Here is a 22,926-nt window from a genome sequence, read left to right on the forward strand (position 1 = left end):
TTTTTAAAAATCCACGAGCCCTGATATGAGGCCAAAAAATATTTTTAAAAATCCACGAGCCTTGATATGAGGCCAAAAAATATTTTTAAAAATCCACGAGCCTTATTTGGAGGCCAAAAAATATTTTTAAAAATCCACGAGCCTTGTTTGGAGGCCAAAAAATATTTTTAAAAATCCACGAGCCTTGTTTGGAGGCCAAAAAATATTTTTAAAAATCCACGAGCCTTGTTTGGAGGCCAAAAAATATTTTTAAAAATCCACGAGCCTTGTTTGGAGGCCAAAAAATATTTTTAAAAATCCACGAGCCTTGATATGAGGCCAAAAAATATTTTTAAAAATCCACGAGCCTTGTTTGGAGGCCAAAAATATTTTTAAAAATCCACGAGCCTTGTTTGGTGGCCAAAAAATATTTTTAAAAATCCACGAACTTTGTTTGGAGGCCAAAAAATATTTTTAAAAATCCACGAGCCTTGTTTGGAGGCCAAAAAATATTTTTAAAAATCCACGAGCCTTGTTTGGAGGCCAAAAAATATTTTTAAAAATCCACGAGCCTTGATATGAGGCCAAAAAATATTTTTAAAAATCCACGAGCCCTGATATGAGGCCAAAAAATATTTTTAAAAATCCACGAGCCTTGATATGAGGCCAAAAAATATTTTTAAAAATCCACGAGCCTTGATATGAGGCCAAAAAATATTTTTAAAAATCCACGAGCCTTGATATAAGGCCTAAAAATATTTTTAAAAATCCACGAGCCTTGATATGGGGACAAAAAATATTTTTAAAAATCCACGAGCCTTGTTTGGAGGCCAAAAATATTTTTAAAAATCCACGAGCCTTGTTTGGTGGCCAAAAAATATTTTTAAAAATCCACGAACCTTGTTTGGAGGCCAAAAAATATTTTTAAAAATCCACGAGCCTTGTTTGGAGGCCAAAAAATATTTTTAAAAATCCACGAGCCTTGATATGAGGCCAAAAAATATTTTTAAAAATCCACGAGCCCTGATATGAGGCCAAAAAATATTTTTAAAAATCCACGAGCCTTGATATGAGGCCAAAAAATATTTTTAAAAATCCACGAGCCTTGTTTGGAGGCCAAAAAATATTTTTAAAAATCCACGAGCCTTGTTTGGAGGCCAAAAAATATTTTTAAAAATCCACGAGCCTTGTTTGGAGGCCAAAAAATATTTTTAAAAATCCACGAGCCTTGTTTGGAGGCCAAAAAATATTTTTAAAAATCCACGAGCCTTGTTTGGAGGCCAAAAAATATTTTTAACAAGTAAGAAAAGCGTTAAGTTCGGTCGGGCCGAACTTTTTATACCCTCCACCACAAATTTCAGCCGTTTTGGTGGATTAATGTGGCCACAACCTTCAAAATACCGAAATTCGGAAGGTACCGTTCCATGGGGGCTATATGATGGCGTGGACCTATACCTACAAATTTCTGGGGGAAAGTTTTATACGCCTAAAGAAGACTAAATACCAAATTTCAGCCATATCGGTGTGATAATGAGGCTAAAACTTTCAAAATATCGAAAATCGGGATATATTGTATTATGGGGGCTATATCAACACGTGGACCTATATAAACATTTTATGGTAGAAATGTTTCTTAGCCTCTGGAAACACAAAATACAAAGTTACAACCGATTCTTTGGTCAAACGGGTCTAATACATTCAAAATATATTAAAATGACGCGTACTTTATATGGGGCCTTATATGGGGGCTATACCAAAACGTGGACCTATATAACCCAACTTTGGTAGGAATATTTTGTGGCCCCTGGAGACACAAAGTACCAAATTACAACCAATTTGGTGGTAAAATGGGCCAAATATCTTAAAAATTCCTTAAAACGACGACGCGTCACGCGTCATTTTGTATGGGGGCTATACGAAAGCGTGGACCTACATAGCCCGCTTTCAATACCAAAAGTCCTACGTAAATATAACATATTTTCCCAAAATTTCATCAACCTACGTCAATCCGTTCGGACGCTAGAGTGATTTCCACAGACGGACAGACGGACAGACGGACAGACGGACGGACATGGCTATATCGATGTAGAATTGCACGCTGATCAAGAATATATATACTTTGTGGGGTCTACAATGATTATTTCGAGTAGTTACAAACGTAGTGACAAACTTAATATACCCCCATCCTATGGTGGAGGGTATAAAAATCCACGAGCCTTGTTTGGAGGCCAAAAAATATTTTTAAAAATCCACGAGCCTTGTTTGGAGGCCAAAAAATATTTTTAAAAATCCACGAGCCTTGTTTGGAGGCCAAAAAATATTTTTAAAAATCCACGAGCCTTGTTTGGAGGCCAAAAAATATTTTTAAAAATCCACGAGCCTTGTTTGGAGGCCAAAAAATATTTTTAAAAATCGACGAGCCTTGTTTGGAGGCCAAAAAATATTTTTAAAAATCCACGAGCCTGATATGAGGCCAAAAAATATGTTAAAAAATCCACGAGCCTTGATATGAGGCCCGTAAAATATTTTTTAAAATCCACGAGCCTTGATATAAGGCCAAAAAATATTTTTAAAAATCCACGAGCCTTGATATGAGGCCAAAAAATATTTTTAAAAATCCACGAGCCTTGATATGAGGCCAAAAAATATTTTTAAAAATCGACGAGCCTTGATATGAGTCCAAAAAATATTTTTAAAAATCCACGAGCCTTGATATGAGGCCAAAAAATATTTTTAAAAATCCACGAGCCTTGATATGAGGCCAAAAAATATTTTTAAAAATCCACGAGCCTTGATATGAGGCCAAAAAATATTTTTAAAAATCCACGAGCCTTGATATTAGGCCAAAAAATATTTTTAAAAATCCACGAGCCTTGATATGAGGCCAAAAAATATTTTTAAAAATCCACGAGCCTTGATATTAGGCCAAAAAATATTTTTAAAAATCCACGAGCCTTGATATGAGGCCAAAAAATATTTTTAAAAATCCACGAGCCTTGATATGAGGCCAAAAAATATTTTTAAAAATCCACGAGCCTTGATATTAGGCCAAAAAATATTTTTAAAAATCCACGAGCCTTGATATGAGGCCAAAAAATATTTTTAATAATCCACGAGCCTTGATATGAGGCCAAAAAATATTTTTAAAAATCCACGAGCCTTGATATTGGGCCAAAAATATTTTTAAAAATCCACGAGCCTTGATATGAGGCCAAAAAATATTTTTAAAAATCCACGAGCCTTGATATTAGGCCAAAAAATATTTTTAAAAATCTACGAGCCTGATATGAGGCCAAAAAATATTTTTAAAAATCCACGAGCCTTGATCTGAGCCCAAAAAATATTTTTAAAAATCCACGAGCCTTGATATGAAGCCAAAAAATATTTTTAAAAATCCACGAGCCTTGATATGACGCCAACAAATATTTTTAAAAATCCACGAGCCTTGATATAAGGCCAAAAAAATATTTTTTAAAAATCCGCGAGCCTTGATATGAGACCAAAAAATATTTTTAAAAATCCACGAGACTTAATATGAGACCAAAAAATATTTTTAAAAATCCACGAGCATTGAAATGTGGCCAAAAAATATTTTTAAAAATTCACGAGCCTTGGTAGGATGCCAAAAATATTTTTTTAAACCAAGGAGGCTTGATATGAGGCCAAAAATATTTTAAAAATCCACGAGCCTTGTTTGTGGGCTTAAAAATATTTTTTAAAATCCATTAGTATTGTCAAAAAATATTTTTAAAAATCCACGAGCATTTTAAAATATGTTATGGATCTAAAGAAGGAGTCGTACGATACATATTGTAATAAGTTTGTATATGACCATAGAGCGTATACGCATTGACGCCACTAATACGCATACATGTGCCGCATTTTTTCCCCCTTTATATTCAACTTCCCTTTAAACATTTCTCAAATATTTAATTTCCTTTAAAATTTTTTACCTTTCATTTCCTTAGAATAGATGTCCAGTTGCTTTCAGCAACAAAGTCTTCCCCCATTTGTGTCCTTCACAACATTTTGATCACATAAATCATGTATTAACCTCAGGTAACAAAACACCCAGGGAGAGAGTGTAACAAAACTGGAAGTCTTACTTCCATTTCCTTTGCATTTGCCATTCTTACAACAACAATTGTAGGAAGAAAAACAAAATAGATTTTTTTTCAAAAATCAGACAGAAACATCTTTTGAAATGTAGGCGACAAACAAAAGGATCTACTTCTGCATTGATGCACCTGATGTTTACTTTGAAGCTCCGGCAAGTGTTTGTTTATGTTTTCTTTCATTTTCTTTGTTATTCTTCTTGCTGTTGTTGTCATTGTCCTTTGGTCAAAGACAAGCTAAAGAAAAATATCTGTCAACAACAGGATATTGCAGTTAGTAGCAGTGACTTGGTAAAGGACTTGGACAAGTGCAAGGAGTGAAAAAGACAACAAATAAATGGATAAAATGGAATTGTTTTCTTAACAAGATGACTGTGGAGAAGTAGCAAATTTAAATCGCAACAAATGCGTATTAAATTCTAAAGGATATAATGCATACTGTAATATTTTTAAGGACACTGGCTCCTGGATTTTTAAAAATATTTTTAGGCCTACAACCAAGGCTCGTGGATTTTTAAAAATATTTTTGAGCCACCTACAAAGGCTAGTGGATTTTTACAAAAAAAAAATTTAGGCCACCTACAAAGGCTTGTGGATTTTTAAAAATATTTTTAGGCCACCTAAAACTACTCGACTATTTTTAAAAATATTTTTAGGGCGCCTAAAAAAAATTTAAATTAAAAATATTTTAGGCCACATACAAAGGCTCGTGGATTTTTAAAAATATTTTTAGGCCACATACAAAGGCGAAATATTTTTAGGCCACCTACAAAGGCTTGTGGATTTTTAAAAATATTTTTAGGCCCCCTACAAAGGCTCATGGATTTAAAAAAAATATTTTTAGGCCTCAAACCAAGGCTCGTGGATTTTTAAAAATATTTTTAGGTCTCCAACCAAGGTTCGTGGATTTTAAAAAATATTTTTAGGCATCCAACCAAGGCTCGTGGATTTTTAAAAATATTTTTAGGCCTCCAACCAAGGCTCGTGGATTTTTAAAAATATTTTTAGGCCACCTACAAAGGCTCGTGGATTTTTAAAAATATTTTTAGGCCTCCAACCAAGGCTCGTGGATTTTTAAAAATATTTTTAGGCCTCCAACCAAGGCTCGTGGATTTTTAAAAATATTTTTAGGCCTCCAACCAAGGCTCGTAGATTTTTAAAAATATTTTTAGGCCTCCAACCAAGCCTCGTGGATTTTTAAAAATATATTTAGGCCTCCAACAAAGGCTCGTGGATTTTTAAAAATATGTTTAGGCCTCCAACCAAGGCTCGTGGATTTTTAAAAATATTTTTAGGCCTCCAACCAAGGCTCGTGGATTTTTAAAAATATTTTTAGGCCTCCAACCAAGGCTCGTGGATTTTTAAAAATATTTTTAGGCCTCCAAGCAAGGCTCGTGGATTTTTAAAAATATTTTTTGGCCTCCAACCAAGGCTCGTGGATTTTTAAAAATATTTTTTGGCCTCCAACCAAGGCTCGTGGATTTTTAAAAATATTTTTTGGCCTCATATCAAGCCTCGTGGATTTTTAGAAATATTTTTTTAACTCATATCAAGCCTCGTGGATTTTTAAAAATATTTTTTGGCCTCATATCAAGCCTCGTGGATTTTTAGAAATATTTTTGGCCTCATATCAAGCCTCGTGGATTTTTAGAAATATTTTTTTACCTCATATCAAGCCTCGTGGATTTTTAGAAATATTTTTTTACCTCATATCAAGCCTCGTGGATTTTTAGAAATATTTTTAGGCCTTAACCAAGGCTCGTGGATTTTTAAAAATATTTTTAGGCCTCCAACCAAGGCTCGTGGATTTTTAGAAATATTTTTGGCCTCATATCAAGCCTCGTGGATTTTTAGAAATATTTTTTTAACTCATATCAAGCCTCGTGGATTTTTAGAAATATTTTTTTAACTCATATCAAGCCTCGTGGATTTTTAAAAATATTTTTTGGCCTCATATCAAGCCTCGTGGATTTTTAGAAATATTTTTGGCCTCATATCAAGCCTCGTGGATTTTTAGAAATATTTTTTTACCTCATATCAAGCCTCGTGGATTTTCAGAAATATTTTTAGGCCACCTACAAAGGCTCGTGGATTTTTACAAATATTTTAGGCCACATACAAAGGCTCGTGGATTTTTAAAAATATGTTTAGGCCTCCAACCAAGGCTCGTGAATTTTTAAAAATATTTTTAGGTCCCCAACCAAGGCTCGTGGATTTTTAAAAATATTTTTAGGCCTCCAACCAAGGCTCGTGGAATTTTAAAAATATTTTTAGGCCTCCAACCAAGGCTCGTGGATTTTTAAAAATATTTTTAGGCCTCCAACCAAGGCTCGTGGATTTTTAAAAATATTTTTAGGCCTCCAACCAAGGCTCGTGGATTTTTAAAAATATTTTTAGGCCTCCAACCAAGGCTCGTGGATTTTTAAAAATATTTTTAGACCTCCAACCAAGGCTCGTGGATTTTTAAAAATATTTTTAGGCCTCCAACCAAGGCTCGTGGATTTTTAAAAATATTTTTAGGCCTCCAACCAAGGCTCGTGGATTTTTAAAAATATTTTTAGGCCTCCACCTGCAAAATCTCCTCTTCTTTTCATTCTAAATGCGTAACATTTTTCTATTCAATCCTTTGTTAAGTTTAACAATAAACATAGATTCTCCATCCATTTTGTTCTCTTTGTAAGGTGTCTGCAAATGTCAGGATTTAACTAAGCTACAGGTTAATAAATAATTGTAGATATAAAACAGGCTAGTAATGATAGATATTCCAATATGAATAGTAAACAAAACATAAATCACTTCAAAACAAGGACCAAGAACTAAACTCTACAGGAGCAAATGGTTCCGAAACGCAAACATATAGACATGGTCAAATATCTAACCCACATCACTATAAAGAGAGCAGCAAAATAATTTCAGTTAATTGAAAGCACTTGTGGCGTATGATTGGCGTCAATAGTTATACGCTCTATGGTACAGAATATCTTTGCAGCTCAATTAGCATAAAATGGTTGATTATTTGCTAATATTTGGAAATTTTTTGATATTTTTCTTAACATATTTCTAATGCAGATAAAATTCCATTACTCTGAAATATTCTCCTCCCTCTTTCCTAATACATTTTTATTAACATAAATCATAATATTTGGTTTGGTTAAATGCCAAGAAAAATTAACACGTGTTTGGGCCATTCGTAATGTCTAAATTGTTACAGGCCATTTAATTATCATGACATTGTTCAGCAGGTCTTATATGTCGGCAATTAGGTTCCACTATTTTTACTTGCTAGACAATAAAACAAACCTAATGAAACAAATGGCTAATAAATTTAGTGAGCAAAGGACACGTAGGTTTGCTGTAAATTTTTGTTTGGCAAAATTGATACTAATGGAAATTTAGTAGCTGAGGTGTGTCACATAAGGGCATATGGACACAGGTTCATAAATCCTAATGAAAGTTTGTGACTCTTCATTAAGGTGAAACTGTCATAAAGGGAGGCAAACAAAATGTAGACAGAGAGATAGGGCAAAGAATAATTTAAGTTCACACAGGGATGGCGAATATTTCATGCCAACAGTTATACGCTGCAAAAGCAGAAGAATATTTTAAGATGGGTACTCACAAAGGCTTGTAGATTCTTAAAAATATGTTTAGGTCAACTAAAACTAATCGTGGATTTTTAAAAATATTTTTAGGCCACCTAAAACTACTCGTGGATTTTTAAAAATATCTTAAGGCCACCTAAAACAATTCGTGGATTTTAAAAATATTTTTAGGCCATCTACAAAACCTTGTGGATTTTTCAAAATATTTTTAGGCCACCTAAAACTACTCGTGGATTTTTAAAAATATTTTTAGGCCATCTACAAAACCTCGTGGATTTTTAAAAATATTTTTAGGTCATCTACAAAGCCTCGTGGATTTTTAAAAATATTTTTAGGCCATCTACAAAACCTCGTGGATTTTTAAAAATATTTTTAGGCCATCTACAAAACCTCGTGGACTTTTAAAAATATTTTCAGGCCATCTACAAAACCTCGTGGATTTTTTAAAATATTTTTAGGCCATCTACAAAACCTCGTGGATTTTTAAAAATATTTTTAGGCCATCTACAAAACCTCGTGGATTTTTTAAAATATTTTTAGGCCATCTACAAAACCTCGTGGATTTTTTAAAATATTTTTAGGCCATCTATAAAACCTCGTGGATTTTTAAAAATATTTTTAGGCCATCTACAAAACCTCGTGGATTTTTTAAAATATTTTTAGGCAATCTACAAAACCTCGTGGATTTTTAAAAATATTTTTAGGCTATCTAAAACTACTCGTGGATTTTTAAAAATATTTTTAGGCCATCTACAAAACCTCGTGGATTTTTAAAAATATTTTTAGGCCACCTAAAACTACTCGTGGATTTTTAAAAATATTTTTAGGCCACCTAAAACTACTCGTGGATTTTTAAAAATATGCTTAGGCCATCTACAAAACCTCGTGGATTTTTAAAAATATTTTTAGGTCATCTACAAAGCCTCATGGATTTTTAAAAATATTTTTAGGCCATCTACAAAACCTCGTAGATTTTTAAAAATATTTTCAGGCCATCTACAAAACCTCGTGGATTTTTTAAAATATTTTTGGGCCATCTACAAAACCTCGTGGATTTTTTAAAATATTTTTAGGGCAACTACTGAGAAGACCTCGTGGTATTATGCTTTTCTTATAGAATACCCACAGAAAAGGAAATGACGATACGAACCATTAACCGTATACGTATGGACAATACTGATACGCATCCATGTATAACTGCACATAAACATTACGTAATTCATATATTATGACCAATAGATTACCATTACATCCATAATAATATTTATAATGAATGGATTATGGCATGTCCAATGAATGGTCCCATTGGATATAATGTTATGAAATCTATTTTTTTTTTTTTTTTGTTGTATACTGCTGGCTAAGATTATGAAACGTACGTGCGTGCATGCATTTTTACTGCGAAACCTAGCAACAAATCTCATTATCTAGCAAATCAAATTTAATATCTGTTATGAAATGGTTTTCGCTTATGACCAACAAAACTCATGGACCATATGGTAGGTCATTGCACATAATTCACATATGCGTCACCAAATCCGTTGGTTGTTTGTGGGAGAAAATAGCTTTACCCGATGAGGCTGTAGGACATAGCTAAGCTATGTTGCAAACAGATATTTGGGATGGTTGCTTTTTTAATAGAGCTTTGAAATGTTATTGGTTTCACTGCTTCTATCTTTCAATTCCACCGAAATACCAGAAGATTTATATGGTTGTAATAATAACTGAAAAGAAAATATTAAAATCTCATATATTTTATGGCTTTGCGATAAAAAAATGAAATTGAAAACGTAATGCTTAGTTTATGTAGGTTTGAATACCATACAATTTTGAACAATTTATTATCGGTAATAATTTGTAAAATGAGATTTTTATTTTTCTCATTAATTTGGAATTGGATGGTATCTTCTAAGCAAATATCATCTGTTTGGAAATATTGTATGATATTTTTTTCAAGGCTATTCCATTTAAAATTAACGTTTTCTATACAAAGTTTAATTCAATATTTTTCTATAGACTATGGAGCGTATACGTATTGTCACCACTTATACGCAACGAAGTACTGGAATGTGATTAATAATCTTGGCCTAAAAATATTTTTAAAAATCCACGAGTAGTTTTAGGTCGCCAAAAAATATTTTTAAAAAATCCACGAGTAGTTTTATGTGGCCAAAAAATATTTTTAAAAATCCACGAGTAGTTTTAGGTGGCCAAAAAATATTTTTAAAAATCCACGAGTAGTTTTATGTGGCCAAAAAATATTTTTAAAAATCCACGAGTAGTTTTAGGTGGCCAAAAAATATTTTTAAAAATCCACGAGTAGTTTTAGGTGGCCAAAAAATATTTTTAAAAATCCACGAGTAGTTTTAGGTGGCCAAAAAATATTTTTAAAAATCCACGAGTAGTTTTAGGTGGCCAAAAAATATTTTTAAAAATCCAAGAGTAGTTTTATGTGGCCAAAAAATATTTTTAAAAATCCAAGAGTAGTTTTATGTGGCCAACAAATATTTTTAAAAATCCACGAGTAGTTTTAGGTGGCCAAAAAATATTTTAAAAAATCCACGAGTGGTTTTAGTTGGCCAAAAAATATTTTAAAAATCCACGAGTAGTTTTAGGTGACCAAAAATATTTTAAAAATCCACGAGTAGTTTTAGGTGGCCAAAAAATATTTTAAAAAATCCACGAGTAGTTTTAGGTGGCCAAAAAATATTTTAAAAAATCCACGAGTAGTTTTAGGTGGCCAAAAATATTTTAAAAAATCCACGAGTAGTTTTAGGTGGCCAAAAAATATTTTAAAAAATCCACGAGTAGTTTTAGGTGGCCAAAAAACATTTTAAAAAATCCACGAGTAGTTTTAGGTGGCCAAAAAATATTTTAAAAAATCCACGAGTAGTTTTAGGTGGCCAAAAAATATTTTAAAAAATCCACGAGTAGTTTTAGGTTGCCAAAAAATATTTTAAAAAATCCACGAGTAGTTTTAGGTGGCCAAAAAATATTTTAAAAAATCCACGAGTAGTTTTAGGTGGCCAAAAAATATTTTAAAAAATCCACGAGTAGTTTTAGGTGGCCAAAAAATATTTTAAAAAATCCACGAGTAGATTTAGGTGCCCAAAAAATATTTTAAAAAATGCAAGAGTAGTTTTATGTGGCCAAAAAACATTTTTAAAAATCCAAGAGTAGTTTTATGTGGCCAAAAAATATTTTTAAAAATCCACTAGTAGTTTTAGGTGGCCAAAAAATATTTTAAAAAATCCAGGAATAGTTTTAGGTGGCCAAAAAATATTTTAAAAAATCCAGGAGCAATTTTAGGTGACCAAAAAATAATTTAAAAAATCCACGAGTAGTTTTAGGTGGGCAAAAAATATTTTAAAAAATCCAGGAGTAGTTTTAGGTGGCCAAAAAATATTTTAAAAAATCCACGAGTAGTTTTAGGTGGGCAAAAAATATTTTAAAAAATCCAGGAGTAGTTTTAGGTGGCTAAAAAATATTTTTAAAAATCCACGAGTAGTTTAAATAATTTTGGCCTAAAAATATTTTAAAAAATTCAGGAGTAGTTTTAGGTGGCCAAAAAATATTTTAAAAAATCCACGAGTAGTTTTAGGTGGCCAAAAAATATTTTAAAACAAGTGGAAAAAGCGTTAAGTTCGGTCGGGCCGAACTTTTTATACCCTCCACCACAAATTTCAGCCATTTCGGTGGATTAATGTGCCCACAATCTTCAAAATACGGAAAATCGGAAGTTATCGTTCTATGGGGGCTATATGATGGCGCGGACCTATACCTACAAATTTTTGGGGGAAGTTGTATATCCCCAACGAGGACTAAATACCACATTTCAGCCATATCGGTGGAGATATCGTCCTATGGGGGCTATATCAAAACGTGGACCTATATAAACATTTTATGGTAGAAATGTTTCTTAGCCTCTGGAAACACAAAATACAAAGTTGCAACCGATTCTGTTGTCAAATGGGACTAATACATTCAAAATATATTAAAATGACGCGTACTTTATATGGGGCGTTATATGGGGGCTATACCAAAACGTGGACCTATATAAACCAACTTTGGTAGGAATGTTTTTTGGCCTCTGGAGACACAAAATACCAAAAAATCCAGGAGTAGTTTTAGGTGGCCAAAAAATATTTTTAAAAATCCACGAGTAATTTTATGTGCCCTAAAAATTTCTCATTTTGTTTAATTTGCTGGATGGGCTTATTGACCTGTTTATCGATACAGAGTCGGCGGAAAAGGGAACTGATGAAGTTGTTTGGTGACAACTGAAACTATAGTATTCCCTACCCTCCGCCCGCAACTAATCAATTTCATATCCACTGTAAAACATTTTGTTGTTATTCAAATACTTGAATACAACAAAATATGGACTAAAGCTGAAATAAACACAAAGATGCCCTAAAAATATTTTTAAAAATCCACAAGTAGTTTTAGTTGCCCTAAAAATATTTTTAAAAATCCACGAGTAGTTTTATTTGACCTAAAAATATTTTTAAAAATCCAGGAGACTTTTGGTCAACTAAAAATACCCGTCTCTGGAATTTGTAAAAATATTTATAGACCACTTAAAACTACTCGTGGATTTTTAAAAATATTTTAAGTCACCTAAAACCACTTTTGGATTTTTAAAAATATTTTTAGCCCACCTAAAACTACTCGTGGATTTTTAAAAATATTTTTAGGACACCTACAAAGGCTTGTGGATTTTTAAAAATATTTTTAGCCCATCTACAATGGCTCGTGGATTTTTAAAAATATTTTTAGGACACCTACAAAGGCTCGTGGATTTTTAAAAATATTTTTAGGTAACCTAGAACTACTCGTGGATTTTTAAAAATATTTTTAGGTCACCTAGAACTACTCGTGGATTTTTAAAAATATTTTTAGGCCACCTAGAACTACTCTTGGATTTTTAAAAATATTTTTAGGCCACCTAGAACTACTTGTGGCTTTTTAAAAATATTTTTAGCCCACCTAAAACTACTCGTGGATTTTTAAAATTTTTTTTAGGCCACCTAGAACAACTCGTGGATTTTTAAAAATATTTTTAGGCCACCTAGAACAACTCGTGGATTTTTAAAAATATTTTTAGGCCACCTAGAACAACTCGTGGATTTTTAAAAATATTTTTAGGCCACCTAGAACAACTCGTGGATTTTTAAAAATATTTTTAGGCCACCTAGAACAACTCGTGGATTTTTAAAAATATTTTCAGCCCACCTACAAAGGCTCGTGGATTTTTAAAAATTTTTTAGCCCACCTACAAAAGCTCGTGGATTTTTAAAAATATTTTTAGCCCACCTACAAAGGCTCGTGGATTTTTAAAAATATTTTTAGCCCACCTACAAAGGCTCGTGGATTTTTAAAAATATTTTTAGCCCACCTACAAAGGCTCGTGCATTTTTAAAAATATTTTTAGCCCACTTACAAAGGCTCGTGGATTTTTAAAAATATTTTAGCCCACCTACAAAGGCTCGTGGATTTTTAAAAATATTTTTAGCCCACCTACAAAAGCTCGTGGATTCTCAAAAATATTTTTAGGCCATCTACAAAGGCTCGTGGATTTTTAAAAATATTTTTAGCCCACCTACAAAAGCTCGTGGATTCTCAAAAATATTTTTAGGCCATCTACAAAGGCTCGTGGATTTTTAAAAATATTTTTAGGCGTCCAACCAAGGCTCGTGGATTTTTAAATTATTTTAGACCACCTACAAAGGCTCGTGGATTATTAAAAATATTTTTAGGCATCCAACCAAGGCTCGTGGATTTTTAAAAATATTTTTAGGCATCCAACCAAAGTTCGTACATTTTTAAAAATATTTTTAGGCATCCAACCAAAGTTCGTACATTTTTAAAAATATTTTTAGCCCTTCAACCAAGGCTCGCGAATTTTTAAACATATTTTTAGGCAAACTACAAAGGATCGTGGATTTTTAAAAATAATTTTGAACATTGGACTCTTGAGCACATAACTATTGACGGCAATTATACGCCACAGCAGATGCATTATTTTACCTCTTCCCTTCTTTCAATATTTTTCTACTAAATCCTTTGTTAAACATAAATGTAAACATGATGTCTTCATCCATTTTTCGCTTTCGTCAGGTGTCTGCAAATGTCATGATTTAACTATGCTACAGGTTAATAAATAATGGTAGATACAAAACAGGCTAGTAATGATTAATATTCCAATATGAATAGTAAACAAAACATAAATCACTTCAAAACAAGGACCAAAAACTAAACTCTACAGGAGCAAATGGTTCCAAAACGCACACACATAGAGATGGTCAAATACCTTCCCCACATCACTATAAACAGATCAGTAAAATAATTTTAGTTAATTGAAAACACTTGTGGCGTATGATTGGCGTCAATAGTTATACGCTCTATTGTACAGAATATCTCTACAACTAAATTAGCATAAAATTGTTGATTATTTGCCAATATTCGGAAATTTTTCAGTATTTCTATCAACAGATTTTTAATGTTGATAAAATTCCATTACCCTGAAATATTCTCCCCTCTATTTTCTCTCTTTCCTAATACATTTTTATTAAAATAAATCATACTATTTTTTTTTTTTTTTTTTTTTTTTTTGGTTAAATGCCTGAGAAATTAACACGTGCTTTGGTCATTCGTAATGTCTAAATTGTTACAGGTCATGACAGTGTTCAGCAGGTCTTTTATTTGGTCAATTAGGTTCCACTATTTTTACTTGCTAGACAATAAATGAAACCTAATGAAAAACTTCTTAATAAATTTAGTGAGCAAAGGACACGTAGCTTTGCTGTAAATTTTTGTTTGACAAAATTGAGATTAATGGAAAATTATAAGGGCATATGGTCACACGTTCATAAATCTAAATAAACGTGTGCGACTCTTTATTACAGGGAACTGTCGTAACGGGAGTTAATTGGTAAACAAAATAAAGAGAAAGAAGTGATGAATATAAGTTCATATAGGTGTGGCGTGTACTTCACGGCAATATTTATACGCTACAGTGATCAGAAAAATGTTTTAATATGGCTGTATTCTTAAAACATATTTTAGGCCGCTTACAAATGGTTGGTGTATATTTAAAAATACTTTTAGGCCAACTACAAAGGCTCGTGGATTTTTAAAAATATTTTTAGCCCACCTACAAAGGCTCGTGGATTTTTAAAAATATTTTTAGCCCACCTACAAAGGCTCGTGGATTTTTAAAAATATTTTTAGCCCTCCTACAAAGGCTCGTGGATTTTTAAAAATATTTTTAGCCCACCTACAAAGGCTCGTGGATTTTTAAAAATATTTTTAGCCCACCTACAAAGGCTCGTGGATTTTTAAAAATATTTTTAGCCCACCTAAAAAGGCTCGTGGATTTTTAAAACTATTTTTAGTCCACCAACAAAGGCTCGTGGATTTTTAAAAATATTTTTAGCCCACCTACAAAGGCTCGTGGATTTTTAAAAATATTTTTAGTCCACCAGCAAAGGCTCGTGGACTTTTTAAAACTATTTTTAGCCCACCTACAAAGGCTCGTGGATTTTTAAAAATATTTTTAGCCCACCTACAAAGGCTCGTGGATTTTTAAAAATATTTTTAGCCCACCTACAAAGGCTCGTGGATTTTTAAAAATATCTTTAGCCCACCTACAAAGGCTCGTGGATTTTTAAAAATATTTTTAGCCCACCTACAAAGGCTCGTGGATTTTTAAAAATATTTTTAGCCCACCTACAAAGGCTCGTGGATTTTTAAAAATATTTTTAGCCCACCTACAAAGGCTCGTGGATTTTTAAAAATATTTTTAGTCCACCAGCAAAGGCTCGTGGACTTTTTAAAACTATTTTTAGCCCACCTACAAAGGCTCGTGGATTTTTAAAAATATTTTTAGCCCACCTACAAAGGCTCGTGGATTTTTAAAAATATTTTTAGCCCACCTACAAAGGCTCGTGGATTTTTAAAAATATCTTTAGCCCACCTACAAAGGCTCGTGGATTTTTAAAAATATTTTTAGCCCACCTACAAAGGCTCGTGGATTTTTAAAACTATTTTTAGTCCACCAACAAAGGCTCGTGGATTTTTAAAAATATTTTTAGCCCACCTACAAAGGCTCGTGGATTTTTAAAAATATTTTTAGTCCACCAGCAAAGGCTCGTGGACTTTTTAAAAATATTTTTAGCCCACCTACAAAGGCTCGTGGATTTTTAAAAATATTTTTAGGCCACCTACAAAGGCTCGGGGATTTTTAAAAATATTTTTAGGCCTACAAAGGCTCATGGATTTTTAAAAATATTTTTAGGCCACCTACAAAGGCTTGTGGATTTTTAAAAATATTTTTAGCCCACCTACAAAGGCTCGTGGATTTTTAAAAATATTTTTACGCCACCTACAAAGGCTTGTGGATTTTTAAAAATATTTTTAGCCCACCTACAAAGGCTCGTGGATTTTTAAAAATATTTTTACGCCACCTAAAACTTCTCGTGAATTTTTAAAAATATTTTTAGCCCACCTACAAAGGCTCGTGGATTTTTAAAACTATTTTTAGTCCACCAACAAAGGCTCGTGGATTTTTAAAAATATTTTTAGCCCACCTACAAAGGCTCGTGGATTTTAAAAATATTTTTAGTCCACCAGCAAAGGCTCGTGGACTTTTTAAAAATATTTTTAGCCCACCTACAAAGGCTCGTGGATTTTTAAAAATATTTTTAGTCCACCAGCAAAGGCTCGTGGACTTTTTAAAAATATTTTTAGCCCACCTACAAAGGCTCGTGGATTTTTAAAAATATTTTTAGGCCACCTACAAAGGCTCGGGGATTTTTAAAAATATTTTTAGCCCATCTACAAAGGCTCGTGGATTTTTAAAAATATTTTTAGCCCATCTACAAAGGCTCGTGGATTTTTAAAAATATTTTTAGCCCATCTACAAAGGCTCGTGGATTTTTAAAAATATTTTTAGCCCATCTACAAAGGCTCGTGGATTTTTAAAAATATTTTTAGCCCATCTACAAAGGCTCGTGGATTTTTAAAAATATTTTTAGCCCATCTACAAAGGCTCGTGGATTTTTAAAAATATTTTTAGCCCATCTACAAAGGCTCGTGGATTTTTAAAAATATTTTAAATATTTTTAAAACCACTCGTGGATTTTTAAACATATTTTTAGGCCACCTTATAGTGGCAATTCATATTACTTTTTCACGCTTTCTAAATGTTATGCCTACTTTTAGGCGCTTAAATATTACCTTATACCCTTTTACTGCTACATTCTTGGTTTTGAGGCCATAGTAATATTTTTCATTGTACTTTAGAATAGTTTTAGATCACTTCAAAAAGTGCCACATACTTTTAGGCGCTTTTTATATAACTTAACACCTTTTAGTACTCGGTTATCTAATATTTAGCCCATTAACAGTTTATTGCAGTCCATTAAGGTATGTTTTTTGCAACTGTTCCCATTTCACAACACTCTTGAAGAGCATCCATTATGGAAAAAATCTATTCACATATCGTTTTGCAAAAACAATCATCATCAAGCTTAACTTTAAATTGCTGGCGTTAAGTATCAACTCATAAAAGTTTTCAGGAACAGCAACAACAACAAATTTAGTTTTCACTAACAATCGAAGTAAACACACTTCCTTAATGGTTAAACTTATCGGTAACATAAGTCCCCTCCACTTGCTTGGCAAATGGTTGTTTTATCAAATTCCTCCATTCTAACACACACACGCGCCTAGAAGTATGTGTAAATTCAAATAAATGGTGTGAACACCATTTGTCCCGCAACTAGGTGTGTGCGGGTATGGTTGTGTTTTTGCAAAGCTGTTGGCATTGCCATATTTCCGTTGCCTGAAATCAAAAGTATTTCGGTGAGTGCAGCACAGCTCCTATCCCGTGGTTTAAATCGGTGAATAGGTGGTATTTGTGCAAAAAAAAATTGTTATGGTTGCCCTTGTAGGCCACTAGAGCACAGAGAACGTGAACAACACTTTAACTTTAGCCCACAATGTGTTAAATGTATGGAAGCTAATGGCTAACACAATGGAGCACACCGCCACCGCTTTGACACCTAACTTCTAGATAGGCAAACGCGCTTTTTCCATTCACCTGAACACCAACGACAGCACCAACTATTCAACCCACCAACCAACCAACAAAGACAAATTTCAGAGTTCATTTCTTCCGATCCCCACACAAAAAAACCAACACTCTCACACACACACACACACCCAAACAAATAGCGATTGTTAAATTCCAGTAAAAATTGAATGCATTCCACATTTGCTGCGAACCCGTTGTTCGTTCATTGTTGCTTAGAAGTCATTAAGCCAAGTTAAGGTGATGGTGGCCAACATTTGCATATATTCATGCATTCATTCAAACACACACACTTACACACACCAATACTATCAAACGCACTAAAACAGTTGGTGGCATTACGGAAATTGAAATTGTTTGCGAGTGGTTTTATTGCAAAGTAGTTTGTTATAGGTATGCTTGTATGTATGTGTGTGTCTGTGTATAAGTGAATAGTTCTGTGATGATGACCTCCGACCCGGATAAGACTTGGCCATTAAACAAAAAACAGTACTAACAAGTTGCAAAAAGCCACTGTAATAGAATGTTAATGTCTGGCATATGGCCAAAAACCACCACCCGTACCAGGCAATAATTTTCCAGTGTTATGCTGATTACCGTAAAAATGGCAGGGAATTTATGGTTGAAGGCATTGTGTAAGGCAGCTGGTAATGTTAGAAATAATGGATTATAATTGAATCATTTTAAAGAATTTTTAAATATTTTTCATGGGAAGAAAAAGAATTTTAAAGATTTTTTTAAAGAATTTTTAAATATTTTTTCATGGGAAGAAAAAGAATTTTAAAGATTTTTTTAAAAAACATTTTTCAATAAACGTGGACTTTAAAAAGATATTCTTTCAAAACGTAAATGTACGATTAATGAAAAAATATTTTAAAAAATGCACGATTACTTAATAACATTTTTAAAAAAATCCAGGATTTTTGAAAAAATATTGAGTGCTGTAATAACTCTTGGCGACGGTATACATGCTACGCTAATTGTAAGTTTTTATTATTAATATTTACACATAAAATAAACTCCCTGAAGATGGAATTCAAAGAATTCCGAAATATTGGAAAGTAAAATGGAAAAATGAACATCAACAATCAAAAAAAATCCAGGATTTTTGAAAAATCTTGCATAAAAAATCTAGGATTTTTGAAAAATTTTTTTTTAAAAAATCCACGATTTTTGAGGGTTTTGTCTAAGGCTGAAGTGAGCTCAGTCGCAGCCAGGGTCAACTCAAGGACCCACGAAACCTTAAGTGAAAACACGAGTGATGACAATTCAATTCTTTATTATCACCCTTTGGTGGTTATTTAATGATTAACATGTGGATACTTATGTGAAATATGCAATTATGTATGGTGGTTATTCGTCTCAGCTGGGTGGAACCTTACTGCGGGCTCGTAGTCAATCGTCTTCGGGCGACACGAGAAAGAGTGATCTTGGTAAAGTTGTAGTTGTAGCGCTGGTGGCAGGTGTTGGCTTGATCGTACCCAGTGGTAAGGGTCGTTACGTTGATGCTCGGCTGATGGTACTCGGCTCAGTGTAGTCGTGCGGAAGCGACTCGGGCTGATGTCTTCGGGTTGATGATACTCGGTTTAGTGTAGTCGTGTTGATGCGACTCGGGTTGAAGTTACTTGGCTAGGTGCAGTCGTGTTGAAGCGACTCGGGTTGAAGTTACTTGGTTTGGTGCAGTCGTGTTGGAGCGACTCGGGTTGATATCCTCGGGGGCGTGAAGTCGTGCGGTGACCCTCGGCTCTGGATTCGGCTGTGGTAGTCGGGTTGGTGGTTCTCGTTGGGGCCCTTTGGTTTAGTCAGCCTGGAACGAGAAGACGATCGTATTTAGAGGGAAGCGAACGAGTCGCGGAAGCGAATGAATCGCGGAAGCGAACGAATCTCGGAAGCGAACGAATCTCGGAAGCGAACGAGTCGCGGAAGCGAACGAGTCGCGGATGCGAACGAGTCGCGGATGCGAACGAATCGCGGAAGCGAACTAATCGCGGAAGCAAACTAATCGCGGAAGCAAACTAATCGCGGAAGCGAACGAGTCGCGGAAGCGAACGAATCGCAGTGTATACAAAAGAAGCGAACGAATCGCAGGAAGCTTCGTTTATGTTGGGTACCAGGCGACTGCAGATACTACCACACGTCAACTGCGTGTATCTTCGGTTAACTCCAGCACTTCACACTTCTGGTGTCAAAACCTGGAGTACTTATTTGGGGGGCAATGCGAAGTGAATGAGAATTACTTTCCCACACTTTAGAAATAATCATAATTTATATGCACTGAAGTGAAATAATTCCATTACAAGGAGTGTTATGACTGAGGGTATTTTATGAAGATTGCAGAGTATGTATTGACCAATGGTAAATTCATAGATAGCGGGACTCGCTATTAAGGTGGGGCATATAATGAGGTGGGTTATCCACAAAATAAAATATTTTTAAGGAAAATAAATAAATGTAATAGTCACGTTACAATTGTTTAAAAAATTCAAAATTTTTGAAAAAATATTGTTTAAAAAATTCATTATTTTTGACAAAATATTAAAAATTCCACGAATATTAAACCAAATATTTAAAAAAAATTTTAAAATAAATTTTTAAAAAATCCAGGTTTATTGAAAAAATATTTTTAAAAATAAATCACTTTCATTGAGGAAATATTTTTTAAAAAATCCACGATTATTGAAAAAATAGTTTTCAAAAAATCCAGGTTTATTGAAAAAATATTTTTTAAAAAAATGCACTTTTATTGAAGAAATATTTTTAAAAAAATCCACGATTATTGAAAAAATAGTCATTAAAAAATCCACAATTATTGAAAAAAATTTTTTTTAAAAAAATCCACGATTATTAAAAAAATTTTTTTTTTAAAAAAAGTCTTTTTTAAAAAATCCACGATTATTGACAAGATATTTAAAAAAAGATCACAACCATTGAAAAAAAAATTTTAAAAATTCACGACTATTTTAAAAGTTTTTTAAAAAATCTAAAATTTTTGAAAAAATATTGTTTAAAAAATCAACGATTTTTGAAAAAATAATAAAAAATCCACGATTATTAAAAATATTTTTTTAAAAAAGTCTTTTTTAAAAAATCCACTATTATTGACAAGATATTTAAAAAAAGATAACGACCATTGAAAAAACATTTTTTTTTAAAAAATTCACGACTATTTTAAAACTTTTTTAAAAAATCTAAAATTTTTGAAAAAAATATTGTTTAAAAAATCCACGATCTTTGAAAATAATATTGTCTACAAAATCCACCTTTTTTGAAAAAATATTGTTTAAAAAGTCCACGATTTAAAAAAAAAATATTGTTTAAAAAATCCCAGATTTAAAAAAAAAAATATTGTTTAAAAAGTCACGATTTAAGAAAAATATTGTTTAAAACACACAGGATTTTTGAAAAAATCATCGTTTAAAAAATTTAAAAATTTTGAAAAAACATTGTTTAAAAAATCCGCAATTTTTGACAAAATATTTTTTCAAAAACCCAAAATTTTTGACAAAATATTTTTCAAAAATCCACAATTTTTGAAAACAATATATTTTAAAAAATCTATGACTTTTTTAAAAAAGTTGTTTAAAAAATCCTCGATTTTTGAAAAATATTAAAAAAATAGTTTGTAAAAAGTCCACTTTTATTGAAAATTGTTTAAAAAATCCACGTTTATTGACGAGATATTTTTTAAAAAAAATCACGACTATTTACAAACATTTTTTTTTTAAATTACGACTATTCTTAAACTTTTTTAAAAAATCTAAAATTATTGAAAAAATATTTTTTATAAAATCAACGATTTCAGAAAAGATATTGTCTAAAAACCAAAATTTTTGAAAGAAATATCGTTTAAAAAATGCAGGATTTTTGAAAAAAATATTGTTTTCAAACTACCGATTTTTGAAAAAATATTGTTGAACAAATCCACGATTTTTGAAAAATGTTTAAAAAATCCACGAATATTAAAAAAATTGTTTGTAAAAAGTCCACTTTTATTTAAAATATATTTTTAAAAAATCCAAGTTTATTGAAAAAATATTTTTTACAAAAGTCCACTTTTATTGAAAAAATATTTCTTAAAAAATCCACGTTTATATTAATATATGTTTTAAAAAAATCGGCGTTTATTGTTAAAATATATTTTAAAAAACCTACGTTTATTAAAAGAATATTTTTTAAAAAGTCCAGGATTTTTGAATAAATATTTTTTAACAATTCCATGTTTATTGCAAGAGTATTTTTTTTTTTTAAATCCACGTATATTGAAGGAATATTTTTTAAAAGTCCACGTTCATTTTAAAAAGTATTTTTGAAAAAAATCCTTAATTTTTTTTCGCATGAAAAAAAATATTTAAAAATTCTTAAAAATATTAAATTCCAATCCATTAATAGTGGAGTTTTTAAAAAAAATATTTTTTCCGTAAACTAAATTTTTTAAAAGATATTTTTTCGGTAAACGTGTTTTTTTAAATATTTTAATTAACAACTAATGTGGAATTTTTAACAAATATTTTAACAATAAACGTGGATTTTTTAACAAATATTTGAACAATAAACGTGAATTAAAAAAAATCAATAATCGTGGATATTTTAAAAAATATTTTAACAATAAACGTGGATTAAAAAAAAAAACAATAAAAAATATATTTTCAATAAATGTGTTTTTTTCAATATTTGTTCAATAATCGTGGATTTAAAAAAAAATTTATTTATTTTATTAAATATTTTTTCCATAAACGTGGATTTTTTAAAAAATATTGTTTCAATAAACTTGGATTTTTTAGCAAAAATTTTTTTAATAAAAGTCGAATTTTTAATATAAATTTTTTCCGTAAAAGTGGATTTTTTAATAAATATTATTTTCATAAAAGTGGATCTTTTAATAAATATTTTTTCCATAAACGTGGATTTTTTAATAAATATTTTTTCAATAAACGTGGATTTTTTAATAAATATTTTTTCAATAAACGTGGATTTTTTAATAAATATTTTTTCAATAAACGTGGTTTTTTAATAAATATTTTTTCAATAAACGTGGATTTTTTAATAAATATTTTTTCAATAAACGTGGATTTTTAAATAAATATTTTTTCAATAAACGTGGATTTTTTAATAAATATTTTTTCAATAAACGTGG

This window comes from Musca autumnalis, unplaced genomic scaffold (assembly GCF_047663935.1).
Source record: "Musca autumnalis isolate F117 unplaced genomic scaffold, ASM4766393v1 scaffold_4, whole genome shotgun sequence".
Classification (NCBI taxonomy): domain Eukaryota; kingdom Metazoa; phylum Arthropoda; class Insecta; order Diptera; family Muscidae; genus Musca; species Musca autumnalis.